The sequence below is a fragment of the Charadrius vociferus genome, unplaced genomic scaffold, assembly GCF_000708025.1.
Source record: "Charadrius vociferus isolate BGI_N301 unplaced genomic scaffold, ASM70802v2 scaffold38, whole genome shotgun sequence".
NCBI classification, from domain to species: Eukaryota; Metazoa; Chordata; class Aves; order Charadriiformes; family Charadriidae; genus Charadrius; species Charadrius vociferus.
In genome coordinates, this window is record NW_009650176.1 from 4,596,475 (window position 1) to 4,608,095 (window position 11,621).

Consider the following 11,621-nt stretch of genomic DNA (forward strand, 5'->3'; position numbering starts at 1 on the left):
CCCACGGCTGGTTGCATGGCGATTTGAAGTGCGAGTTGATTTTTTTTTTTTTCCCCTAGACGTCACAGCAGCATGTTTAAGGTACATACTTGGACAAAGAAAAAAAACAAACCCAAACGCAGCCCACTGGATTTTATTAGCACGTTTGAGATGTAATTATAGGCGCTGGAGATGGGAAAAGTAACCCTCTTTACACATGCCTGACACTAATTCCCTCCAGATTCTTCTCCAAGGTCTTTTTAAAAACACTCCTCGATGCCGTTTGGCTTGCCAGCACATGTCTCAAACCTGGAGAGCTCGGGAGCGTGGCACTCGTTACTACGGCCGTTATCCGGATGCTGATGATGGTGCACGTCCCAGGGATGCTCGCCGGTGAAGACGTCCCCAGGCTCTGCTTTTGCTCGTGGGACTCGGTTGTGCCCTGTTTGACCCATGTTTTATTATCGTTTCTGACTTCTGACCTGAAAACCGCCAGGTACCCCACCTGGAAGAGAGTTTTTGTCTGAGAAAAAAAAATGTAGGGAACTGCTGCTCCGAGTCATCGGGAGACAAGTAGAAAATCTGGCTGGTCAACAGGAAAGTATTGTGTTGCTGCTCATGTCCACGGCCTCCCTTTCTTTTCAGCTCATTCCCAGTGACTTCAAAGGTTCTGGATGAGACGTCTAAAGATCATTCTTTTTGCAGAGAACAGTTGTTCTTGTAATAACGCAGCATTAGTGCCAAATGAGGCAGAAAAGAAAATATAAATCAGAGAAAATGATGACATTATTCATTTCTTTAAAAATGGGGCATTTGTGGTAGAAAATAAGTAAAACACCGAATTTCCAGCATGCCGAGACCTATTTTCCATAACAGAGAAACACATGCTTTTTTTTTTTTTTTTTGGCTTTTTGGAGCATTTGTTAGAAAGGAAAATCACATTTCATCTTCATCGTTACAAGCACCGGAATGAAAAGGAATTTTAGCTGGGGGCTTATCCGTCCCTGAATGGACGGGAAGTAATTGGTTTAAAAAAAAAATAAAAATCTGTCTCATGCAGTTTCACAAATTATTATAACGCGCTGTTCAAGACTGTATCCCCTCAGTCCCCGACAATGCTTTAAAGTACACATTGGCTCTCCAACCAAAAAACTTAGCTCATAAATCCTATCTAGCTCTTCTTGTGTTTGTCTAAATAAAAAGTTTTTTTAAATTATTCCATGTTGAATGGTTTTTAATTGCACTTGGATGAAGCAGTGTGTTTCCTGGACTGCTTCCCCGCTGGGTGTGGATCTCGACAGCGCCCCATGTTGTGTGTCAGCGGCTGCGGGGGGTACCCCACCTCCTCAGGGCCGGCGGCGAGGATGGGCTTCACGGGACAGCCTCTCCGGCAGAAATCACCTTCCCGACTTCCAGCTTCGCCGGGAGCAAAGGTGTGAAAGCCACAAGGCCGGGCGTGGGGAACGGCGGCTGGCGGGCGGGCAGGCTAACTGAAACTGCCTGCAGGTGTCTTTCCACGCCGGAGAGGAGGGATTGGGTGTCTTCTCCAGTATTTGCATAGCTATTAATAAAACAGGAGGTTCGCCTCAGGTCATGATTTTGGAAATTATAACTATTGCATGCATGTATTTACTTGCAGGTTAATTAAAGTAACTTCTAAACTCTAATTTGACTTAAGTTCGAGTTATAAAAGATGGGGGTCATTACACGCTAAGCTGTAATCCAGAGCTGCCTTGTTTTCTGGGCACTGAATCGGCAGTTCCAGGTGTCTGAACCATCAGGACACAACGTTGGTAACAAACCGCCTGTCCATCTCTAGCTGCCTGAAGTCGATTAAGGGCTCAAGCCCCGCAGGAAGAGAATGGCCTTCTGGCAGACTCGTCTAGTCCATTTTCCCTGCCTCAGTTTAGGACTTACTGCGCCTAAGTCCTCTTGATCTATCTGTGGCCTTCTCCTTGTGACTGTCATCACTGTGCACTCAAAAACCAGTTCTTGATTTCACTTGGCTGTCACTCTAAGATGTTCCCAGAGCATGAAACGGTCAGTCACCTGCACAGTACTGAAATCTCTGATGGAAAAAAAGACTGGTCATTTGTCATATGATTAGTTCTCTTCCTTAGGAAGCGTAAATCATAGGAAAAAACAAGGAACGTTACCAATCAAATAACTCAAATAGTATAAATCACCTCCTCCTTTGAGATGCAGTTTTGCTGTTCATAAACCTTTTCAAGGCTCTGTGGTTTGCCATCAATTTTGCCAAAAGCAAAATTGAGCTTTATAGGAAATGAGCTTTATAGGAAATGTGAATGCTTGATTCCTATGCAAGAAATGCCAGCCACTTTTCCACCACTCTGGTCACTTCTATAGTCCTGGATTCACAAAAAAGGTTTACAATTAATTCCAGTGAAGGGAACAACCATGGTTTCCACTCTGCGTGACTCGCACTTTGCGCAGGACTGGAAGGGTGATGCATAGCAACAGGACTGCAGATTTTGCAGCATTGATCCCAGGCCGCCAAAGCTTTTCTGGCTAAATGCTTCCAAGCCCATGGACGGACCCTTCCCCTCCTGCTTCGTCAAGGGGGTGGCTGCTCTGGTGGGTGATCTCTTTGCCTTCTAGTTAGGGATGTGGCGACTGGCCACTTATTAGAGCTGTAATTCAAAACAGCCCTGGAAATAGCAATTGCCATCAAACACCGCTTTCGTCCAGATTATGCTATTTGCACTGGTAACACTTTTGGAAATGCCCCACTGAGTATCCATTATCTCTAACAATTCTGAATACAGATTTGTGCAGTATTTTCAAGCATAGACAAAAATTGAGTTTACTCACAGCTGAATATAGATGTTAAAGGGAATCGCAAGTAAGTCCCATGTGTAAAAAGCAAAAAATGCATCTATATTAAATTAGAAGAGTTTTGAATTCAAATGCCCTAGAGAGAACAGGAGAGTTAGTAGCCTTCTTCATTCCCACTGTATCATCCGTAATAATGGTGTCTGCGGTGAGCAGGCATCAATAGCTGGGTTTCAGCCTGCCCAAACTACTGGAGACTTCTGGGTCATGCAACCCTCGGTAGAGCTTTGCTTACACTCTTTGTGTTTCTATTCCAGAACGTACCATGGCAGCTAGGGCACTGCGTCTGAAATCTCACCTCCAGCAATGGCAAGTACTTTGTGCTTCAGAGGACAGCAAGAAAGCATATGCTGTGCTTCAACCGTAGAAAAGGAAAGCTCTTGACTCATACAGTGTACATCTCTGGACAAAAAACTTAATTCTTGTTTTGTACCTTCTTTCTGCACAGGCAATAGCGGTCCAAGAACCACAAAAGCACTTTGGAAATCAACTCCATTTAACCCGATAATGAAAGAAGTACATGGGGGAACACCGTTACATCGCAGTTAGCGAAACCTTAGGAATGTCAATTTAACTAGACTTTCAGATCTGTATTTAAAAAACTCTTCAACCTTATACAGTTGGGTTTGCAAAGTCTGAAGAATACACTGAACAACTTAAATAGACTGAGGAACAAAAGATAAAATATATTTATTGAAATGTCAGTGACCAAGCATTTTTCATGAAGAAAACCAATATGATTTGTTGTGTAACACGACTGGAAAATTGAACTGAAGTCTATTTCCTCTTTCCCTCCATCCCTCTTCTCTGCCCCCTTGTTATTTGCTAGAACATCTGTAATAAGCTGTGTGCTATCTACACACAGGTTCCTGAGCTGAGGATAGAATCCCCTGGTTTCAACCTGTGGGCTTTTTCCTTACTGAGATCAAGCAGAACCATTTAGAGAGAGAGAGGGGTGGCCCAAGACAAGGAGCAGGCAGATAGAGAGCTCAGAGACTCTCTACTGCTCCCCGCCTCTGGCAGAACAGTTTCTCCCAAAGAAACACGACCACTGATTTTTGTTGTCAACATGTAAGTCCCACCTCCTGATGGCAGCACAGGTTGTATTTATGTTGAGAGGTATGTAGCAATGTCTTCTGGCAGTTGTCCTCTTGGCCATCCACACCCACAAAGACACACCTGTGTTGTGTGGGATGGCTGATGCATAGGGGATGCAAACGTGGAGGTGTGCTTTGGGTATTCCCTTTATTAACTGCCTGGTGGGCTCCAGATAGCTATCGCTGGACTAAACTAACTCCTTGCTCTTAAGACTGGAAGATCTGCAGTAGGAAATGTACCCGACAGTTCAAAATTAGTTACTGCGGGCTGGATTCCAGCCAGCAGTTTTGCTGTAGGATATGCACGAAGCAGGTCGAGCCCCTTATAAAGATGCGGATATCGAATCCTACATCATATTACAACAACAGGTATGTGCAAACCCACTCTTGGTATACTCAGTCCAACAGCTAGACCATTTTTATCGTTTACCTCATTTCATAAAACACCCCAGACACTATCTCTGGTAATCTGCCCGGTCTATACCACGTTCAGAAAAGCAATGAAAGTCAAGGTACCCGTGTGTTTATCAAAGGCCTCACAAAATATAACAGCTGATCTATTAAATGCCTCATCAGCCTGCTAAGTGGTCAGGTGACTCAGGACTGATTGAGAAGCATTGCTTTGGTCCCACATACTTGTCACGAATGAGATCAAAGTCTGATTTTCAGCAGCTTTACAACTCACAGGCAGACTAGACGTCTAGCAAAATATTTGGTGGGTGAGATCCTCCTGAAGAAAAATTGATAATAGGGTTCTTGCATCACTAGACCTGAACACATTTTTTGTTTTCCAGTATGACCCCGTATCAGCTGAAATCACCTTGAACAGATCTTCACAGCACTTTCTTGCCATGGAAAACTCATGTTCCAGGCCCTATTTCTGGTAGTGTACTCAGTAAGTTTCTGGGAAGATGACAATGCATGCAACTCATTTACCAGCTGTATGTTACAGGTTTGCTTTAGCCTCTGAGTTGGCATCTTTGCCATTTTATTCACAGAAGCGGTTTTGTGGTTGCTGTGATTCACGTAGCCTGTAGCAACACTACCTCTGCTTACCAGCACAGCACAAACTCAATTTCTCTTAGATTTTCCCATTCAAACACTGAAGATTTCCCAAGCTAGCTTCTCTCTCAAGTTCATCGTCTAATCTTCTATGTTCTGTGTAATGCCACATGAAAAATGTAATTAAAAATGTGGAATTCCATGGGGCTTAGGCACATCACAACACTGCAGAGGATTTCAGTAGTATCCAAGATTCAGGTTTTTCCACCGAGCAGCCTCTCATATACTGAAATACCTCCAAAGATACCAGCTCTATGTACAAGATCAATACAAATAAAAGATTTTAGTACTTTCTACATATGCTGATTTGTTATGGTAGCTTTGATCACTGGAGTTATTTTACTGCTATTGTTTAAAGAAAGAAGACTTATTTTTTTTTAAAAAGGGGAGAATATATACAGTTATACATAGCCTTTGCAAAATGGGAACCTTAAAAGATGTCAGGTTTTGTATCTGTGGATCTTTAAGCACCTGACATAACAAATTGAGAGTCAGGTGAGTTGAAACCTTGTCCTCTCAGGTTAGGTCAGTTCTATGATGATGTCCCAACATCCGACACCTGTGCTGACACCTCTTGTTTAGTGTTTGTGTTGTAGCCATTAGGCTGACAGCTTTTCTTATCACTCAGTCCCTTCCATTGAATTACACTGAAAGTCACAGGTATCAGTGAATTCAAGAAATGCTGCATTTCACTGAAATTGCTACAGAAGAGCATTAGTTTGAAGAAATGATAAACGAGCAGCAGAGAGCAAAGAATGGATTAAATGCTTTACTGGTTTCTCTGTCCCTTTTAAGGAACAATCATATGATAGTTCAAGAGAAAGTAATTTCTGTCAAGAACTTTCTGCTTTCTGAAGATCTTACTTCCTTTTGGAAATATGTCTCCACATTTCTGATAATCTCAAATTGTGTGATTATTAGGAAAGAAATTGTTTTAAAACAATGGACTTTAAAGCAAAGTCATTTGTCCTAACATGTATCAAGAAAACCTGTAATTTTCTGAATTACCTGGTATTCTGGAAAATCTATGGCTAGTTTGAAGTCCTGAATGGGGAGGTTCAGGAGCTGACAGCACGTCATCCTGAGGTAATGACAAGTGGCAGATGATGCAATAGGTTACCTCGCTAATCTTTCACTGCAATGATGCTAAGTTAAAGTCTGACTCGGATGAGGCATTATGTAAGTTCTTCAGCTTCAGACTACAGTAGCTCTGAGCAGTTGAGTGCTCGCCATTTAGCAAGATTAGCAATCTTTGTTGCGGCAATGTCAAACACTTGAACAGCAGGGCCAACGGGGATGTGCTGTGGCAGAATTTTGAGACGAGTTTCCCAGCTCCTGAGATAAAGTGTATCCAGATGTTCAGTGCTCAGTCCTGAGATTAACCAAATTGACAAGATATTTATTCTTATTACACAGTTAGATGTATTTATGTTCATTTTCTGTGTGCTCTCATGACAGTTATAGCTGCCATCTGGGTCAGGTTTTGGAAGTCTGGAGAGCAGGTAAAGCAATTGTCTTTTGCAGAAATGACTGTCCAAATAGCATTCAAGAATGAAGAGTGGAAGTTAGGAAGCAGAGGGTCTGCAGGATGCAAATCAAAACACATTGGTACAAGGAAGAAGCAAGCTGACATATGAAGCACTTGAAAGCCTGAAATTCAAACTGACTTGGTCTCACTCATTTCATTTTATTTTACCATTTCTGATTTTTATGCTAGAAAATGCCATTTATCAGGGTCCTGTGGATTCTCAGACTCCTGCCCACTTTCTGCTCACGGATCTCACGCTTGGATTGTGTTGCTGCTGGAACTGCAGGTATACTACTGTCAGAGTTGCATGTCAGAACTAGAGAAAAATCTCAAACTAGTCACTAGTGAGCTGAAGATATACAGCTGTCTCGGTAAATCTGGAAGTTGTTTTTCTCAAACTCTTTCCAGTTTGTGTCGTCTTGGTCATGTGATGTCCAAGGAATGTGATGCTCACCAGAAATATATATAGAAAGGCTCTTCAATTTAATTAACTACAAGTTCAAAAAATAGAAGAGCTTATAATTTACCTTTAAATCTAGGTTTCGCATACAAATAAAATGTCTCATCTCATTTGTGGAAGGCTCTGGATGTAGACATTGATAAGCTGAAAAGGAAAATAACCAAAGGTAAGTTCAAACATTGGAAAAAATGCTAAACAGAAGACTAATGTAAACTACTTTGATTCTATAATTCAGTTATCCACACTGTCATCTAACAAACAGAGTATCATTGAAATCTTTGTAAAATAAGCCAACGTACAAATCAGGGGGGATAAGTATTAACTATAGCTCAAGGTTTATCTTGCAATCGGCTCTAAGGGTTGTTCGTGGTGCTTTAAGCTGGGTTAACTAACATCCATACAATAAAACAGCACTATTTTGAGGGGGTTGTGCTATGCTTTACCAAACTATCTCCAGAGATTTGAACTAAAAAAGAAATCTGTAACTGAACTTGAGAGGCAGATATGCTTTGCATGCATTACAGTTTCTTGCTCCTATGTTCTGACAAACAGCATTGTAAAATATCCCGGCTGTGCTGCAGGAAAAACTAAAGTTTCTTGTCCTTCAAGAAATGTCTTAATGTAGAATTCTGCTGTCAGTAAATAACCAGAATAACACAAACACGAGCCATGGAAAGCCATTTTTCTATATAAGGCACTATCAACAATCAGCATGAACTTCAACTCTCATTGTTGAGAGTTCATTGTCTCAATGAACGATTGAAGCGTAGAGGTAGAAAATCCCTGAAATCACCCATCTATCTATCTTATCACTATAGCAATAAAGCACCTTCATCTTCTTCTTGGGTCTTCCAGACATATGTTTTCAAATAGGAGACATCTGCCACAGAAAAGTCTTACCTCTGTCTAGGTCTGGTATTATACCAGACACTTTTTAACAGCAAGCAAACCAAGAAATGTTTCTCAGTCCCCACGTTCACATGTGACAAGAGTCCCATCACTACATACTGTTGTCAATCCTTGTTCAGAGATGACACAAACATCTGCAAAGTTGGCCTGTAGAGTGCGTGACACCATCACACTTTTCTCCAAAAGCTGTTTGGTATGAAGTACCTGGATGGCTGTCAGACTAGGAGTAGGTTGAGTTCTCCAGGGCAATATGCTAACCGCTAGGTTTGCCTTAAAATCTTCCTTTGGCTCAGACAAGCGTAAATTTTTTTTGCTGAGCGGCAGCACGGTTTCAACAAGAGGAGAAAGGGTGAAGACTACCCTTGTGGCTTTCATAGAGATGGGAAGAGGGGTGGGACTGCCTTTGTGCCAGCACTGTAGACTTGTATTAGTTTTAGCTAATTATGAACTTGCACCTTGAGCCTCACGACTTGGATGAACTCCATATCCAAGCTGCTGACTGGTCTGGCTCTCGCTCTGACACAAGGAACTCTTCCTCTGAGCTGAGTAAGAAACTACCATGCCATCGAAGAATTGAACACTGGTGCCACATGCCTAAACATCAGCTATCGAGGCACTTTGGACACTTACTGCAACAGACCTAAGACAGTGTTAAACTCCAGACAGGGTACTGCAACCCCACCGCTGCACTAGTGCCTTCAGCATCACATTAATCTCTGGAGCCCACTGAGCTTGTGCAGCTGTACCGACTTAGGAGGCCAAAACTGTAATTCCCTTGTACTGGCCCTACCTCTAAATAACCACAATAACTGGGATGCAATTCCTCAGTCTCTTCACATGCTTAATTGCCGACGACTTCAATGAGCATTTCTGCCAGAGACAGAGCTGCAGAATTACTCCTAACAACTGGCATGACTTAACTTGTTCCTTCTTATAACTTTATGGTTTACTTACATGTCACACTGTATTTTCTGGGTAAGCAGAATGAATATAATAACCCTCTTTCCGCAAGTAGGTCAAGATTTTCTTCTTTTCTGCAGGGCAAATTACTGTAAAATGTGAAAATTTCATGTCTTCTGTTTTTCATGTTTTGGTTACTGTCATGTGCAGCCTTTTAGGTAGCTACAGGTAACTAAATAGTACACATTAAACTTCTGCTTTGCTTTTGTAAATCACAGGAAATAACACATCTAGCTGAGAGCAACTGCTTCAAGATCTACAGTAACAGCTGCCACTGTGCACAATATGAACAATTTAAAACTCCAACTTGATAGCACTTAAAGAAGAAAAGTGGGTATTTTCTGTGTCTTGATTGTAAGTGCCAAAAACAAAGGAGGAAAGAAAGTGAGGCATAACAGCACTACACTGATCCTATATAAAGCTTTGTTCAAGCTTATATTAAGTAGGGGTTTGAAGTCACTCTCTCTGAAGTGTTTAATAACTGCACTCCAGTTATTTCCTACTCATAATTTTTTAATCTCAGAAACAGTCCACACCAGCTTAAAAAAAAATACATTTACATGTAGTATCTATACATTCCATATTATGTCTGTTTTTAAGCACATAAACCTTTATTCTTCTTCTTTTAGGCCTTGCAGAATCCAAAAGAAAGCAAACCCTTTCTTGCTTGAGGGTTATTTGTTTGTTTTTGAAACTCGGCATTTCAGACATGAACCTGCAGGGTTTACTTGGGTACATGATCGCTGTTTTCCTGGGAGTGGGGCTGGATGCCTGGCTTCTGAAATCAGCTCTCAGGGCAGTACGGCTCCAGCTCCATGTGGCAGAGCCCGAACCCAAGATTCAGCACTGCAGCAATTGATCTTGGTTGACTTTAGTTTGCATTCTTTAATTTTTCAGATGTGTCCTCTCCTCATATGATACGTGCTATTTAATCCCCTGGACAAGTTCTGTCCTTTCTACATTTTCCTGCTTCCTCTGAAAAATGCATGGCTGTATGAATCTAAAACAATTGGAAGTGTCGTTGAGAAAAACAGCATTTAAAGGCAGGTAAAAGGCTGTTCTTGAGTTGAGCGAGAATTCAGTCTATGAAAGATGAAAAGAATGTAGCTCCCAGTACCTTATTTTTGTGGCTAAATAGGTAGAAGACATAATTAGCATGACTTCAGCAAACTGATAAGCTAACTACCACACTAATGAAATACCAAAGGTTTTTGGTTTTTTTTTTTTTCAAAAAGGCAGGCCTAAACCTGCATTTCTTACTCAGGAAAATCCCATTGATTTCATGGATTGCAAATCCTGGCCCATGTCTAACTAGGCTATTTAATACATGTTAGTATATGACAAACAAAATCATGCATTTTTTCCTCACTGAGACGAACTGGGACCAAGTATAATACTCAGAACAGGTGGGTCATTGCTTATTTTAAAATTACAGTTTTAGGCATTGCAGAAAAAAATCGTATCTTCAACTAGAAATAAAGGGGTTTCAATAGCTCCTAAGTAATAGCTGCTTCTGGATTTAAGAAACTTGGCACAGTAAAACCATGTATTCGTTCAATGGACATGACTGTGAAATGTATTTGCAATTTAGCACCTAAGGCACAACCTTTTGGGGCTTTATTTGGCAACAGAAGTAGGGCGCTATTTGTTGGCAGAATTAGACTAGTAAGAGACCTAAATATATTAGCAAATTGAGCCTAACTGTACATGCGTTTATAAAGAACACAATATCATCTGTTCTACTCCCAACCCTCACTGCACCAAGCTGACTGCACACTGGGAAAATTTTCTCTGAGGGCATTGTTCTCCAAATGCATAAGCAATGCTTCTCCCTGACATCCAAGGTTTGAGCAATTTGCTTAGAAGATATGACAAGATTCAGGAATATTTTCAAATGTAGGGTTGCTTTAGTGTGGGGGATATATGCAAATTCTCTGTACTGTCAACCTAGGCTACCATTTTTTTGTTGTGGAAAAATAAACCCTTTTCCAGCATTAATAAACCTGTCAAGACAATTTATGAACAAAAAGCAAGAGGAACCCAGAAGTCATCGCTGATAAGACTGAGTGTTTTGTTCCCCCCCCCCTCAGTGAGATGGGTAAGATAAAAAGTTCTTTTAGATTAAAACTAGCACATATGTATCAAACATACCTCACCGTTCCTTGTAAAAGTCCAGATTTTCTGGTTACAAAATGCTCTCCAAGTGTAATTTAGCCTGGGGAAAGGTCAGGGTTGTGCTGGCTAGTTACAGCCTGCCCCTGTTCACCTGCTGGCTCCCAGCTGAAAGCTCCCAGTAAGAGCATGCCTGGCCCTCCTTGCAGTCGGCCTCACCTCCCTCCCTCCAAAAGCAGCAGGGTGTGAAGAATGGGGCTCCGTCAATGCCACACTACAGGAGACCTGTTCCTGGTGCCACGCCATGCTGGAGGAGCCGTGCAGGAAGTTGGAGTCTACAAACGGGCAGCAAACAGTTGGCACCGGAGCTACATAAGGAGTTTGTTAGCAAACTTAGTGAATCCCTATTATTTTTTGGTAAGCTGCAGACTATCTAGGATAAAAACAGAAGGGACAAGCTCATGCATAGCTCCTGTAAAAAGAAAGAACAGGACTGGCTTCTACTATCCTCACAGTGACACTTCTCATAGAATACCAGGGCAGTAAGGACCTGCAGATGCCACCACCCGTGCAGGCAGGAGACAGGTCCGCGAGCAGCCAGCTGAGCTGCCACAATCATCCTGCAAACCTTCCATTTCCACCGATTTCTTCGCAGTCCCTC